This window comes from Callithrix jacchus, chromosome 3 (genome assembly GCF_049354715.1).
Source record: "Callithrix jacchus isolate 240 chromosome 3, calJac240_pri, whole genome shotgun sequence".
Taxonomy (NCBI): domain Eukaryota; kingdom Metazoa; phylum Chordata; class Mammalia; order Primates; family Cebidae; genus Callithrix; species Callithrix jacchus.
The window spans coordinates 135,957,744-135,973,020 of NC_133504.1; the positions used below are offsets into that span (position 1 = coordinate 135,957,744).

At 37.8% G+C, this 15,277-nt stretch overlaps 1 long non-coding RNA gene across 1 annotated transcript; it reads left to right on the top strand.

The window, feature by feature from the left end:
• Positions 1–8,196: 8,196 nt before the first annotated feature.
• On the top strand, positions 8,197–13,759 carry LOC144581817 (uncharacterized). The gene is made up of 2 exons (XR_013533102.1): positions 8,197–8,264; positions 13,316–13,759. It is a non-coding gene; the product is annotated as an uncharacterized LOC144581817 (long non-coding RNA).
• Positions 13,760–15,277: the final 1,518 nt, after the last annotated feature.

The window sequence follows — 15,277 nt, forward strand, 5'->3', positions numbered from 1 at the left end:
TTGGTGGACTCTCTCTGAATTACCCACAAGGCATTCTAGTTGAAAATCTGTCTTTTCTGAAATTCAAGTCTTTATCTCCAGCTTCAAGCCATATGTTCTTTTCTGTTCCCTTCCATCTTTGTGTAATTACTATTTGTAATAAAATGGAAAAAAGAATATTTAATTAACAATTGTTACAAGCTTCAGTGAGCTGGTGACAATTTTCAAAGCCCTCTTAGGGAAGAACTTAGCATTTATTTGAGAAGAGCCAACTGGATATTGCTAGTAGAAGAGAATTCTAAATATCTAGTACATGAATTGAACCATTATGCAAATTGAGGAATAAAGGATTTGTTTGTTGCCTCAGAGAAGACATGAGGGAGACAGAAAGAGGGAAAGAAGAATCAGTGAACTACCACAAAGGCATGTAACCTCTGTTTTTGAAGCAGTCTTAGTTTTGGTACCTCCTTCTCCAACAACAAAGTGAAAAACAAACAGGAGAACAGCAACCAAATGAACACAACGCCCTGAGACAAAGTCTTAGATAAAGGTAGTTATTGGGAAGAGATTTTAGTGGTCAAATGTGAACAAGTGGGGATGTGAGACAAGGAAGGGGAAAAGGTAGTATAAGATGCATATAGTCTGTTACTGCTGTGGAATTCCACATTCTTAGAAACGGTAATGAGTTTCAGAGTGCCCAACTGGAGGCCAAGGTTGATGGGGAGGCCAGAGCATCTCCTAAAACCCGTTTTCCATTGGTTTAGAGTTGCCTGTGCTTCTGTCCTCCTCAACCTTTGTTCTTCAGGATTGTGCCTTTGGGTAGAAGAGCATGCTCTTTGATGCCAGAGACTGCACAGAGCCCTCCAACACCTGCCTCTTCTCTCCATCTAGATCTTGAGTACATGTTACTGAAAATCCTGAAATGTTTAATGTGAGGAAATATTTTATGGAAACTGATGAAGAGAAAAAATTGTTTCCAGGGTGTTTCAAGGCAAGAGATTGAATTTTCATGGTGAAGACAGAAAATTGTGACCAAAAACGTTGCAGGAACTGGTGGAATCTATTGGGAAGGACGAAACTGTTACAGGCCAAAAGATTGGGGTTCAGCTACAAATTTGGCCAGATCTCTGAGAGGTAAGAGAACTTGATTTAAATCAACAAATCCCACAAATCCCAGAGCTAGGAGGTCTTAGGAATAAGACAAGTAATATAAATGAGTGAAACAGCTTAAAAGAAACACTGGATCTCAGTATTTTATTGTTTGAGACATGAGTTAATGTTTAAAAAAAATTCCCTAAAAACTCTATCTCCAAGACAAATTAGAAGTCATTAATATTGTTGAGACATGCAGAGGCTGGATTCTGTTTTAAATGGACAGCTGCTGCTTAGCTTTAGTAGATTCAACTGAAATAAATCCTATAAATTCAGGATTTTTATTTATTTTTCTTTCTTTTCCCATTTTCCTTCTATTATCTTTTCTTCTTCCCCTGCCTGCCTTCCTCCCTTTCTCTTTCTTTTTCTTATTTTCCCTCCCTCCCTTCCTCCTACCTTCCTTTCCTCCCTTTCTCCCTCTCTTCCTTCCTTCCTTCCTTCCTTCCTTCCTTCCTTCCTTCCTTCCTTCCTTCCTTCTTTCCTTCCTTCTTTCTTTTCTCTCTCTCTATATATCAGAGAACAACAGCCAAAATAGAGGGGAATATATACATACACACACACACACACACACACACACACACATATATATATATATATATATATTTTTTTTTTCCGAGAAACTGGAATGGAGCCTGGCCCCTATCAGAGCTTGGTAAATATTCGGTGAATGAGTGAATGAAACACTGGGTTATGCTTGGGAATTCAGACAAAGTGTTATCAGATCTTCAGATTTTTTTTTTTTTTCAAATATGTGAGATTTTTAGCTGACACATTCTGAGTTTTGGGTGTTGGAAACTAAAAATGTTTAAGGAGTCCATGGTTCCCATTTGGTGGGCAAAACCAATACCAAGGAGGACTGCTAATTTACCTCCTGGGCTCTAGGGAGTTTTGTGTGTATTAGCAAATTTATGAGTGTTTGTGTGTATTAGCAAATTTGTCCCTCATACTCAAACTTTTTTTTTCCTTTTCTTTCTTTCTTTTTTTCAGAGATAGAGTCTCACTCTATAACCCAGACTGCAGTGCAGTGAGGTGATCATGGCTCACCATGCCTGGCTCATTTTGTAAAATAATTTTTTGTAAAGATGGGATCTCACTGTGCTGCCCAGGCTTGTCTAGAACTCATGGATTCAAGCAATGCTCCTACCTCAGCCTCACACAGGCATGCACCACTATGCCCAGCCCTCAAGCTTTTAATATTTGTGTGTCACCCAAGCATATCTAAGAGAGTCTTTAATACTAATTTCTAACTCCTAGACACAGAAGTTTTTAATTAATGGTGATTTTGAGAATATATGTAGTTATTACACATGCACATATAAAATTGCTTATGTATATAATAGTATATATATATATGAAATATATATATTATATATTTCATATATATATATGTATAAACTTTCTGGTAGGAGGTGGAGCAGGCAATACTGGTTCCAAACTTTCTTTGGTAACCTAATGTAGTTAACTTGTGTCTTGCGTTGCTGATGCCTAAAAGCTTTCAGAAGGTGCTTACATTCAATGTTCTTTTTTTCAGTAATTTTTCTCCCCACTCTAGTCTGCCTTGTCTCTTCCATCAATACCTACTGAGCTTGCAATCTTTGTCATTAGCTTTTATAGTATTTTTGTTGTTACGCTATTTTATATGTATTTACCTTATTGCTTTTCAATACTATTTTAAGATTCATATAGGCTGGAACCATAACCATTTTAATTTTTCTCTTACATTTTATTCATCACCAAGCATAGCATTGGGCTTATGGGGGTGTTCAACAGACATTTGTCAGAAGAAATTGGACTAATATCAGAACAGAGAGACAAAAGTTTTCAGAAAACTAAAAGCTTTTTTTCCCCTTGATCTTTTCACCCATGTTGGAAGCTCACCCATTTCCCATTGCTCTCAAAGATGAAATATTATATTAGTCTTTGCTTCTTCAGTTTTTCCCCCTACATTGATTTCGATTTAATTCAATTTCTTCATCCTTCTTAGTACCTGAGCTGGAATAATATCATGTAGGAAATTTCAAATTAATATCTTATGGAATATCTTCTAAAGGTTTCTTTTTTCTACCATAAAACTGCAAAATATATTCCCTTGATTTGACTAAATTCCCATCTTCCTTAAAATCTTATAATTCTTTTTTTTTTTTTTTTTTTTTTTTTGAGACAGAGTCTTGCTCTGTCACCAGGTGCCAGGCTGGATGCAGTGGCATGATCTTGGCTCACTGCAATCTCTGCCTCCTGGGTTCAAGCAACTCTCCTGCCTCAGCCTCCTAAGTAGCTGGGACTACAGGTACATGCCACCACACCCCGCTAAGTTTTGTATTTTTTAGTAGAGACAGGGTTTCACCATATTGGTCAGGATGGTCTTGATCTCCTGACCTCATGATCCTCCTGCCTCGGCCTCCCAAAGTTCTGGGATTATAGACATGAGCCACCACACCCAGCAAAATCCTGGGGCTGATAATTCTTTATCAATACCTGAATCAAATATAAATTTTGCACAACAAATGGCTTCTATTATAGTGTGATATATTGATAAATTTGATACTAAAATTAAATTTAAATTTTGCACAATTTAATTTCCAGTATTCTTGTTGCACTTCTTTTTTTCCCCTGTCTTTTTATCTTTTACTAATACTCTAGTATCTTCAACCCAAACAACATGGCCTATGAGGCCTTCCGGTTTCTGTGTTCAATCTTATTTCCTAAATTCCAGAATATCAAGTTAATTTTCAATGATAAATCTCAATATTGAACACTGAATTTGCTTCATTGTTCAGTTTCTTCTCTTGGTAATTTGAATAGGAAATCACAGTAGAATATAGGCCATTTATTAATTTGCTATAAGAAAGTGTAAACAAAAATCATAAAAACATCAAAATGCTTTTGATCTGTACATTTTTTCCTGGATGCAGAGCCGCATGAGAAGCCAAGTCAGAATCAGAAGGTTGCTCGGTAAGTGTGGAATCAGAACAAGTAGCTTTAGATGACTCAAAAGTTTAATGGGCTGAGGTAAAGATTGCTTCTGAGCAACTCTTTATACCTGAGAGGTTTTCTAACAGTGTGTTCTGAAATTTTGATGGGTAGAAGCTCTAAAAACTGTTATATAAAAGATGCAGGGAGCTTGTGTCTCTGAACGGGTAAAGATGAACACTCCTTTGGAGCTGATTGTTCCTTCGCCCTGGGAAAACCCGACTGGGGCTTTAGTTGCACAAATGTAAAGCAAATATCACTTATGAATTATGAATTATTCTTGGGAAAAATGTGATGTAATTGTTAATCTGAATGAAAACATTTTGAACTGTGAGGCTAAGTGTTCTGTTTGCTAATGTATGATTTGCCCAAGCTTGTGCAAGTTAGTCAGCATCTGCTGGCATCACTTTTCTCTTCAGTAAGATAGGGGACAATGTTTATGAAGATTAAATAAGGTCATACAAGTTAACCTCTTATAATGGTGTCTCACATTTATTAAGTGGCTCAATATTAGTCATGATTGGTTTCTGAGAATGTCACTACTCTTTAAAAGACATTTTATTTTTCTGTCTGGATTGTGACTTCATGGTGCCAGTAAACTGAATTTTTTATTCTTCCTGGAGATGTAGGTATTTGACTGCACAGAAGGGTCGGGAATGAACTCCAAGTCAGATCCCGGCTTCCTGCAGGAAGATCATGTATAGAGAGCTGAAACTGCAATGCGGAAAAAGCTGTTGATTTCCTGCACATGATTAACCTAGATGGATATAGTAATTCTGTGATGTGATTGCCTGTTTCTGGAAGAAAGCTTTCCTTTTTTTTCCCATTCTTTTATTATTATTATTATTATTATACTTTAAGTTCTGGTGTACATGTGCAGAATGTGCAGGTTTGTTATATAGGTATACAGGTGCCATGGTGGTTTGCTGCATCCATCCCTCGTTATCTTCATTAGTTATTTCTCCTAATGTTAGCCCTCCCCAATCCCTCCAACTCCTACAATCCCTCCCCTAGTACCCCCTACCCGCAACAAGCCCTGGTGTGTGATGTTCCCCTCCCTGTGTCCATGTGCTCTCATTGTTCAACACCCACGTATGAGTGAGAACATGTGGTGTTTGGTTTTCCATTTTTGTGTCAGTTTGCTGAGAACGGCGATTTCTTATACTAATTCTCCACTCACAAATATCTTGAGTAGGGGAAGATTGTAGGACAGAAAATCAGAAGGTGAGCTTTTAAATGAGATGGAAGAGAATTTTTGTTGTTGTTGTTCTGGCTAAATGTTTGGTGTCTGAACTTGGAGATGGGTTGGCGTCTTCCTGTATTGGTGGAGGGAAATCAGCCAACTATTCCATGAAATTAGTCTAGGGCTAAGGCCTATTGGGATTTGGGAAATAATGCTGTTCATTTACATTCACTGTCTCTTTTTCCATTGGAATGGGAGTTTTAGGTAAACAGTTGGTTAGTTACATTACATTGTCCTGCTTTCTCTATAGTTAGATGTCTCCATATGACTGAGTTCCCTCTAATGGAATATGAGTGGAAGTGATGAATTCCACTGCCAGGCCTGGCTCTCAAGCCTTTGGAGTATTTTATCATGCTCTTTTTCCTGCGTAACTATCATGGCAATAACCAGAGAGATCCTGAAACTCATGTAATGAAAATGGTAGAGTGGCCACCAGACTAATACCTGAATGGCTGCATGGAGAAAAGCCAGTGCTGGTTTGGAACCCCTACCCTGGACTTCTATATGAGAAAGATGCATTTTTTAGACAACTGAATTTTTGGTAATTCCTTCAAGTAATTTACCTTCTGTAAGAAACCCAAAAATTAATGTCTGGACAGTGTTGCTACAGGCTGAAAAGCTGAAGAAATACATTATATATGGTGGTAAAACAGAGCAATTTATTAAAATTAATTCCAACTATAATCTGGAATGCAGACCACATGCTCACATAGTTGTAGGTGAAGTGGTTGGAAAGTGCTCCATGTTTATAGTTGGTAGCTGCTATCCATTGCTTCAACCAAAGTATTACAAGAATTGACTGGTTTGTGCACAAAGAATGAAGGGACAGAATCAGAGATGAAGGACTTCACAGGAGTGGAAAAGCTAGGTGTTTCTGGAACCCAAACAGGAAATAAGATGTAAAATAGCTTCAAATACAAAGACTCGATAGGATGGCTAAGTTAAATTAAGGCGATTAAGCTTGCAGCAAAAATCAGATAAAGGGCGATATGTTTCTGTTCAACTTTTATAGATGATCTCAAGGTAGCTCTCATTAAGTTCACACTTCGTCTCTCTGTCTCTCTACAGGAAAGTTTAAATAAAAACAGCAAATTGAAAAAAATAGGTCTATAAAACTATTTGAGTATGGCTCCTGGCACCTGGATACGACAAGAAATAGGTAAGAAACATACTTGGTTTTTGAGGGAATTGCACTGCCAAGAAAACTATAATCCTCACCTGAGAAAGTTTTGACTCTGACCTATAAAATAATTCTTAAACCACCAAACTGTTACAAACAAGAAGTGAGTTTGTGGGCCCTGCCACCCTGAGGTGGGACATGCAGTCTGATAATCATCACAGAATGCCACGAAAGACTACAGAAAAGGAGGAACATCTCAGAAGGCAAATCCTGATGCCTTTAAGGATCATGAACCAGGAAGCTTCTCCCAGACAGCACAGGCACACCTAATGTGGGGACTTTATTTAATACTGGGGCAGGGTCTTCCATTCCTGCAAACCCAGCAGGAACATGCCATTTCAATGGACTATGGTTGTTGTCTGTTTTCTGTTGTCCCACTCTCCTTTATTAAAAAAAAATTTTTTTTTGGAGGGGGAAAATTTACAGAAAAATTGTGCAGAAAGTACAGAGAGTTCCCATATACCATTTCATCTCTGCTTCTGCTCACCAGTTTCTCCTATTATTTATATCTTCTTCTAATGTAGTACATTTGTTAGAATTGATGAACCAATACTGACACATTATTATTGACTAAATTCCAGTTTCCATTAGGGTTCATGTTTTTTGTTGTATATTCTAAGGGTTTTGACAAATGTATAATGATGTGTACTCACCATTATAGTATCATATAGGATAATTTCATTACCGTAAATATTCTCTATGCTCCTTCAATTCATCCCTTTCTTTCTCACTTCCCCTTCTTTCTGCTGGCAATCACTGATCTTTTGACTTCTAGAATGTCACATAGTTGTAATCATACAGTAAGTAGACTTTTCAAGTGGACTTATTTCACTTAGCAATCTGCACTTAAGGTTTTTTCCATGTCTTTTTGTGGCCTAATAATTCATTATTTTTATCACTGAATGATGTTGCACTGTATGGATGTAGCACAGTTTGTTTATGCATTCAGCTTTGAAGGGCATCTGATTGCTTCCAGATCTATGCACTTTTGGCAGTACTCATTTGTGAGCATACAGTATGACAACACCGTGATGGCTGGAACATGCAGTAAGTATATATTTACTTTTCTAAGGAACTACCTACTGTTTTTCAAAGTGGCTGTACTATTTTGCATTCTCACTAGCAATGAATGAGAGTTTCTGTGGCTCTCTGTATTCTCTCCCCTTTTAACTGGCATTTTTATTGTGGTTATCGTACTCTATTAATGTATATTGACTAGTGCTTTGGGTTGATAGTTTTAGTTAAAGGTGTCTGTCCCATGAAGGAAAATACCAGCATTTCAGAGAAACTTCTGATGGAGATCCTGGGCTTGGATCTTCATCAGAAGTTTCTCTACAGGGCTTGGGACTAGATATGACTGCTGGAGAAGACTGAATTGTGTTCTTGGGAGAGAGTAAGTCTGTGGAGGGAAGAACCCAGCAAAGGTTGCTGCCTAGACATTAGAAGGAGAATTTCACACCCAAATAACTCAAGCAGGTAGCCAGGGATGAGAACTTAGAGGCATTGCTCTAACCTAGCACACTGAGCTCCATGCCTCCTCCCTGCTTCCTTTAAATGGACTATCCAGGCACTTGCCTATGAAATTTCAGTGCCCCACCCCCTATTCACTTACATAGACTGTGAGTTGACATGTTATTTCTCTCCATGTATATGTGTCTGACTTTTCTTCCAGCCTCATGTGACCTAGGAATGAAGGAAGACTGCCTTCCTGACACATCACCCTCTCTCTGCCCAGGATCTGTATGTAAAAAGCTTTGAACTTGCTTTTTATTGTGGTGGTATATTGACTTTGTGCCTTCCATCAGAATGAGGGGCTTCCCCAGGCAGGGTTTTCCCCAGGACACAGAAGGCAACATGGGGTTGGGGTTTCAGAGCCAGAGCAATTCAGGCAGGCATAAAGTGGACATGGGTCAGACATGAGCCACAAGAGCGTCTTCCAGTCTAAACAAATTTCTTATGTGAGGGACACCTAGTTGTGGTTAGACAAGTAGGCATTAGGTCATCTGCCAGGCAAAAGCAGAATCTTGCGAAAGGCACACTGTCAACAGTGTGACAGGGGGAACCTGTGTCCAGTTCCCCCAGCATTTCCTGTTAGGGCAGGGTGGCTAGCAGCTGCTGGAACACTAGAACTCCAGTTTAGCTGGGGTCTCCGTTTTATCTGTGTCAGAGAGATAGACTGGTGGAGAGGATCATCTGACCCTCAGAACCTATTGTCTTTTTCATCCATCACAAATGAAGGGCTGGACCTACAGCTGGCCAGCTACACTGTTTCCCAACTTCCACCACATTTAAGTGTAGTCATGAGACAGTGCTCTTTCATGGTCTGTGAGTGGAAGTTATGAGTGCCACTTCCAAGGCTGGCTATATGAACTTCTAGACATGCCCCTCCATGCTCTTTCTCACTTCTCTTTGTGTTGGAATGGTGATAATAGAAGATGACCAGTGAGACACTGGAAGATATATGTTATGAATGGCCAAGCTCTGTGAGTCTGGGTTCCTGAATAATAGCATTGAGGGAGAACCACCCTGCTGACCTATATTTTTCCCATTGGACTACTATGTGAATAAGTGCTGAACTTCTCTTATATTATAGCTAAGCTTGGTTCTATTTATAAGAATAGTCCTGCCAGGTGCAGTGGCTCATGCCTGTAATCCCAGCACTTTGGGAGGCCGAGGCGGGTGGATCACGAGGTCAAGAGACTGAGACCATCCTGGTCAACATGGTGAAACCCCGTCTCTACTAAAAATACAAAAAATTAGCTAGGCATGGTGGTGAGTGCCTGTAATCCCAGCTAGTCAGGAGGCTGAGGCAGGAGAATTGCCTGAACCCAGGAGGCGGAGGTTGCGGTGAGCCGAGATTGCGCCATTGCACTCCAGCCTAGGTAACAAGAGCAAAACTCCATCTCAAAAAACAAACAAAACAAAAACAAAAAGAATAATCCTGCTTATTTTAATAATCCATATGCATAATGTAAAGTGCATCATTTTCTTCTCCTTCTTGGCTCTCACAATGCTTCAGATCATCTAAAAATTTATGGTCATAAACAGGAGGTTTTGATCTCACCCTAAATTGATCATTTTCTTTGTTTCATTGATGGGCTGAGTGGTAATATAACATCAAAATAAAGAAACTGGAATGTAGGAGTTTATTTGCTATGAATATCTACCTATATTTAAATTCCTGGTTTTGTTAACTTAGGAAGAAGATTTCTTTCACTTTTTAAACTTCGATTTCATTATCTGAATAAGGAGAATAATCATATTTCTTTTATAGGCTTGTTGTGGAAATTAATTGAAATAAATCATCTAAAATATTTAGCACATGATTTGGCATTTATGTGCTCAGGCAACTTTAGCTATTAGCTAATTCTTCATTCTGTGAGGTTGGGTTCTACAGCCACATTTAATGGAAAGACTTGGGTTGAAAATAAAAACTTTCCTGCTATTCTCAGTGAGGTTGGGTTCTACACCCACATTTAGTGGAAAGACTTGGGTTGAAAATAAACAAAAATGTTCTGCTACTCTCTAGTTGCTAGGTGAAATAACTTCTGATTTTAGTCAGAGTGAGAAAATGAGGAAGTATAAAAGATAGGAATTTTGTTTGATTTCCTGGGGTAATAGCCAATTTCTCCAAATCAAGTACAATAATTGTACCTCCCACTGGGCAGAAAGTTTGTAAAGAGAATTGCTGAACCTCTTCATACAGGAAAATCCAACAGTTAGGGCAGATGCCAGAAACAGCACTAAGGAGGTAACACAACGAATTGTGAATGTGTACAAAGAGTTCAGCAACTGGCAAGAGCAATTAAAACTGCAGTGAGCATGTGCTGCGTGGAAGTTATTGGTAGATTGAGTTCAGAAATCCAGCAACAGCTGAAGGAGTGAAGACCATAAATAGTTTAAATTGGCAACCAACACTTTTTCCAAACACTTATATGTACATAACGAGAACAATACAAGAGAAAGTGTGAGAGTGAAAATCAGGTTGACTGGGATTCTGAGGGAGGTCACAAAGCTGAAATGCCTACATTAACTAGACTATGCATCCCTACCAAGGGTCTCAGCAAAACCCTAACACCCGCCCCCGACCCTATGGCACCAAGGTAAAAAGCGGAAGAGTAGAATAGCAATGAACAGTAAATTGAATCTCACTTTCAAAATTGGTCACTGAAAAAGTGAGGAAAGAGATTTTCCATCTTTCTAGGTAAGAAGGAATTGATGGTCAAATGCAAACTTAAAATAAATTATACAACTTGCCAGGTAAATTAATTTAAGATGATATTAAATATTCTTAATTAAATTTCTCCCTCTTATATTTCCAAATTCATAATTGTTACAGGTAAGTATTCTATATTCAGAAACAATACATAATCTGGGCCCTCACACCAGTGTGAATATTAGAATATTGCCTAGTCAGTGTTTGATTATATTGAGTAGAATTTTTCTTTTTCTTTCTTTGGGTTCTGGGGTACATGTGCAAGTCATGCAGGGTTGTTGCATAGGTGCATACATAACCAGGTGGTTTGCTACTTCCATTCCTGCTTTATCTATATCTGGCACTTCTCCCCATGTTATCCCTCACCACCCTCCCCACCCCCCACTGTCCCTCCCCTAGCCCCTCCACCAACTGCCCCCAGTGTGTGATGCTCCTCTCCCTGAGTCCACATGTTCTCATTGTTCAACACCTGCCTGTGAGTGAGAACATGCAGTGTTTGGTTTTCTGTTCTTGTGTCAGTTTGCTGAGAATGATGGCTTTCAGATTTATCCATTCTGAACCTATTAAGAAAGGGGAGATAGACTTCCACAATCAAAGTTGAATTTAGGTTCTTCTCTAGCATGCAAATCAAGACATTATAGAAAATGGATCAAATTTAAATACAGAAAAAGTCTGTAGGTAAACAACTCGAAGAGACAAGGATAAAATATGCATCTTAGAATGTTCTCTAAGGAATGTAAACTTTTATAGATCAGAGACAGTCTTTGGTCTTTTGTTTTGTTTTACATCAGGACAGTCTAATAAAAATTATTCTTGGCCTATCTATTTTATCTTACATTCCCAACAGGGAGCTTCCAGTTCAGGCAGTGGGCTGCTCCCTTCACTTCACATTGGCCATCCTCCTTCTGGCTTCTGAGCCCACCTTCTGTGTTCACACCATTTTCAGTCTTTTTCTAATGGTTTTCATTTTTTTTCCTTTTCTACCAAAATCCTCTTCATTCCTCAGAGTCCAGCTTAAATCCTCCGACTCCTTTCCTATCATTGAACTTCTGTAGCATATGATTCTCAGAACCACGCAGTTTCACAGTTTATTTTATTTTATGACTCTAATCATTTCATGTGTATAAATCAGGTTATGCCAATAAGATGATAAGTTCTTTGAGTAAAGGGCATAGGTCTTCTTCTTTCAGGCACATGGTAGACATTCAATAAATATTTATTGATTGATTGTTTAATATGCTTCCTAATGCACATAAGTTACTCTTAGGAAGTAATTATACAGTGGAGCAATCTGACTAGAAAAGAATTGATGCAGGAAGAAGTTGAGCAGAGAACTGGATAAAATCAAAGCTTACATTAATGGTAGCAAATGACATGATTAACACCTTTTGTGGAAGCCTTGCAGCTTGAATTTGATAAAGGAAGGTAATTTCTCTAAAGAACCAAAAGCTAAATTGAATGATTGAATTTAACTCCATCGTGTAAGCCTGTGTTAGTCGATTTTTTAAAAGATGACATTTGAGTGTGTTTTAAGTGCAATGCATCAATCTGCCATTGAGCTAATGAACTTCAAGTTAAAAATCGCTGAGGAGGTTGGTGCAGATGACTCTTTCAAGTATCCTTGGGGAGGCAAGATGTGTAGGTAATTGAATGAAAATCTATCTTGACTGACCCCAATGACAACAGTGTCCAACTAACATTACAAATCACTTATAGTCTTTAATGAACTATTTTTAATTGCTTTAGAAGTGTTAATGGGGCCTACAAGGGAGCAGAGCTGAGTGTTTCTTATTTGTCTATTCCTCATCAATAAAATACATTTTTAGTTTTGTTTTTATCACTGGTAGTTTACAACTAACTTCAGTAGCTCTAGTTTAAATTTCATCAGAGGGGAAAATAGCACATTCGGTTGTCTTTACATTGCCTAATCTTTCTGTCTTTATGAATGCCTTGAGATTATGAGATCAAATTAGTTCAACCATAAAATGTGGGAACAAATGAGAAATTGGTGACTGTAAACTAATTAAAAGGAAAATAAAACAGAGAAACACCTTTTTCTATGAGTTCTAGTAAAATTGTATTCAAATTCACAGCTCAATTAAAATGTGATTTTCTGTTTTTCTAAAGGGAAACATAAATATTTAGAGATTGCAAAACAAATAATATATTATGAAAGAATCATAAAATGAATACAGTTTTGAGAAATGGTGGAAACAGGTATAACTGAGCTGCATGAAAATATGTAGAAATATTAATCAAAATACAAATCAATAGTTGGAAGTATTAAATTAATGCTGGATAAAATGTGATCTTAGAGGACATCTTTAGAATCACTGGTAATGCTTGAAATGCAGACCCCTAGGTACTATGGTTTGAATGTCCACTCCAAAACTCATGTTGATATTTAATTGACTTTGTGACCCTGTTTAGAGGTAAGACTTTTTAAGAGATGATTAGGCTATGATGCCTCTCCTTTCATGAATGGATTAATGCCAGTGCCATAGGAGCAAGTTTATTATCTCAAGAGTGCATTGATAAGCAAGTGAGTTTAGCTTTCTCTGTCTCTGTTGCCCAGGTATGTCCTTCTGCTTTACACTATGGAATAGTGCACCATGAAGGGCTTTGCAAGATGCTGGCACCTTGACATTAGACTTCCCAGCCTTCAGAACTATGAGAAACATATTTCCTTTCTGGGCTGCTGCAGCAACACAAAATGGACTAAGACACAAGGTCATACTCGAGATCTACTGAATCAGAATTTCTGAAGGTGAATCACAATAATCTATACTGTAAAATAACATCTTAGATGAATCTTTAAATGTAAAACTTTAAAAAAATTTAAATCCTTCTTGACTTTTTAATTCTTGAATTTCAACAATATGTCTAGAAAGGTAAACATCAATCTGTTTACAGTGCTAACTTCTGACTGTAATATGGAAGTAGGGCAGCCTATTACTTTTCAAGTACAGATCTTTGAATTGTTCTTTTCCCCAATTATTAAAAAAATGTAATTTGATGATCTCTGGTATTATGAGTTATGTTTTCTCTGTAGATTTCTCCCTCCCTCTTCGTTTGCTGGAGAGGGGCATATTGGAGAAATGGTGATGAGACAGTGAGGAGTCTATTTTGAGGTTTCAGATCTAGGATGATTGATAATATCTGGGAGACCTATTGGGAGGAGGAATGGAGTGAGAAACTTCGCCACAATTCTTGGTGGTTAGCCAAGAACCAAAATGTAGATGCTAAATGCCAAAGCCAAGTTTAAGTGGTAGAAATGAGGTAAGAGACGTAGAATAAAGCACGCATAAAAAACTGGCAAGAATGAGATTGAAGTAAGAAGAATACAGAAAGATGGCCACAATGAGAAATAAATACTTCTCTTTGGGGGCTGACAATTTCATGGCACAAAGGAATCCATCTAACTTAAAATTTTGGTGTTGAAGTCTTAAAGGGTCAGAGATAGTCCCATGTCTGTTAAATCATGTTATTCTGTGATTTGCTTTTCTAAATTATGAAATAAAAAAATTTAATTCATTTGCATTTTAAAGAGAGAACTGTATTACTTAGTTTAATCCAATGCCTTAAATTTACTACTGAAAGTTTCAATTATTGATAGTATTTCTGAATAAAAACTAATCTGTTAACAAGAGAGATATAAACAGTAGAACTTGAAGACATCCAAATAAGGAATAATCTTCATATGTCCTGGTATACAATCTAAATGGCTAAATCTAGTTCATCTAAAAAAAAAATCAAGATTTCTAGGGGGGAAATATAGAAAGAACTTTCTATATTTTGACATTTTGAACTTCCTATTTTTACCCTATCACTCTCTCTGGGACTTTGAATGTAGGTGTATGTGATGTAAAGAATCCTGTGGGCCCAGAAGAAAAAAGGGTGTGTTATATACGTGGGCTGCTGGCAATTTCTGCATCATCCGTTTCTGCTCAGCTATGGTTGTCCCTGCTCTTTATGTGAAGATTCAGGCTTGCTTCATTCCTAAATTCATGTTGATTAACACTGAGAACACATTTGGAATTTTGATCCCCACAAATGTGGTATGATCTAGAATAGTTTTGATTCTACTCACTCAGGATCTGATATGCCTAAAATGAATTTCTTGGACCTACTTGTCTACTTAGTCTGTACCTTCCATATAGGGCTCCTGAGTTGGTGCAATTCTGTCTTCCTGTACTGCTAAATACTAATATTTTCCAGGAGGTAAGCCTTGTCCTGAACTCCTACAAAAATGGACCATAACACTTTGATTAACTTTTGATATTGCCCCATCATAGGAAGGTATATCTTGTTCCTGTATAGTCATTACTCATTTGATATCTTCTGCATAGCCTTATAGCCTGATATGAGAACCCTACAATAGACTTGAATTCACTGAACCTTTGATCTGTGTCCCATTTGACTAGTTAGAGTTTCTCAGCCCTTGGTTGCTGCTGAAACAAACCATGGCCTCTTTGGACACTATTGTTTAGACATTGTGCCCACTTTAGAACTCTGCACTAAGAGAATGCCCATTGTG